Consider the following 1,712-nt stretch of genomic DNA (forward strand, 5'->3'; position numbering starts at 1 on the left):
CGACAAAATTAGCTGGGCATGGTGGGGCATGCCTGTAGTCCAAGCTACTTGGGAGGCTGAGACACAAGGATTGCTTGAACCTGGGAGGCAGAGGTTGCAGAGAGCCAAGATCACACTACTGCACTCCAGCCTGGGTGACAGAGTGAGACTCTGTCTAGAAAAAAAAAAAAAAAAACAGAACTTTTACATTTATAGTGTATTTATTTTAAATATATATGTATACATGCCCCTTTTCCCACTCATTTACATATTTTTATTTGGAAATGTTTATATCAGTACAAGGAAACAATTTGAGACACTGGATGTCGTTAGTTATCATTAGTTTATTATGAAAGAGAAATACTGAAATTATTTACATGAAGAAAGATTTCAGAACTTCAGTGGAACGGGCAGCTTCACGTTGATGCCATTTCAATAGCGACTTATTTCAGTCTATGTACTTTCCAAGAATGTCACCATCTCCAAATAGGAAATAATCCTCGTCATATAGAACTAGTTTGGTGCCTCCATATTCCGGGAGAAGAACTTTATCTCCAACTCTCACGCTAACTGGTTGAATCTCTCCACCCTTTCCTTTAGAACCCGATCCAACAGCGACTACTCTTGCTTGCAATACTTTTCCTTGAGATTTTTCTGGAAGCATAATGCCTCCTTTGGTTACCCTTTCAGCAGCACTCCTTTCAACCAGTACTCGGTCAAAGAGTGGAAGGAACTTTCTAAACGCATGGCCTGCCATGACTCCCTCCGCCTCAGATTGGTACTGTTCTCTCGTGTATACATATTCATCTTAAGCGACAAATTCTTGTTAGTTCTATAGACAGACAACTCTTTTTTTTTGAGACTGAGTTTTGCTCTTTGTTGCCCAGGCTGGAGTGCAGTGGCCCGATCTCGGCTCACTGCAAGCTCTACTTCCCGGGTTCAGGCCATTCTCCTGCCTCAGCCTCCCGAGTAGCTGGGACTACAGGCGCCTGCCACCACCCCCGGCTAATTTTTTGCATTTTTAGTAGAGACGGGTTTTCACCGCGTTAGCCAGGATGGTCTTGATTCCCTGACCTCGTGATCCACCTACCTCGGCCTCCCAAAGTGCTGGGATTAAGGCGTGAGCCACCGCGCCCGGCCAGACAATTCTTATATTTGTGTTAAAAGTGATTAGCCAATTGAATTGCTTAATTCAGGGAATTACATAAGGGTAAGATGATCAGGTGAATTCTCTTTGACATTATAATTTCTTTGCTTAGGGAGAGGTTTTTTTTTTTTGTTTTGTTTTGTTTTTTTATTTGATGAATCAGTAGCTGGGCAGGAAAGGGAAAAAGGGAAGAAACAGAGTGATTTTCAGAACATAGAAACCTAGGTAGAGATTACAGTGAAACCATGGTTGCTAGCTTTTGTGATTTTTATTTTTTATTTTTAAATTTTATTCATTTATTTATTTAAAGACCGAGTCTCTGTCGCCCAGGCTGGAGTGCAATGGCACGGTCTCTGCTCACTGCAACCTCTGCCTCCCGGGTTCAAGCAATTCTCCTGCCTCAGCCTCCTGAGTAGCTGGGATTACAGGCGCCCACCACCACGCCTGGCTAATTTTCGTATTTTTTAGCAATGATGGGGTTTCACCATGTTGACCAGGTTGGTCTTAAACTCCTGACCTCATGATCTGCCCGCCTCTCCCTCTCAAAGTGCTAGAATTACAGGTGTGAGCCACAGAGCCTGGCCAT

General features: G+C 43.3%; 1 pseudogene; it reads right to left on the minus strand.

Moving 5' to 3' along the window:
• Nucleotides 1-235: 235 nt before the first annotated feature.
• On the minus strand, nucleotides 236-897 carry LOC101007955 (annotated as a pseudogene).
• Between the last annotated feature and the right edge of the window lie 815 nt (nucleotides 898-1,712).

Source organism: Papio anubis, chromosome 9, assembly GCF_008728515.1.
Source record: "Papio anubis isolate 15944 chromosome 9, Panubis1.0, whole genome shotgun sequence".
Lineage (NCBI taxonomy): Eukaryota > Metazoa > Chordata > Mammalia > Primates > Cercopithecidae > Papio > Papio anubis.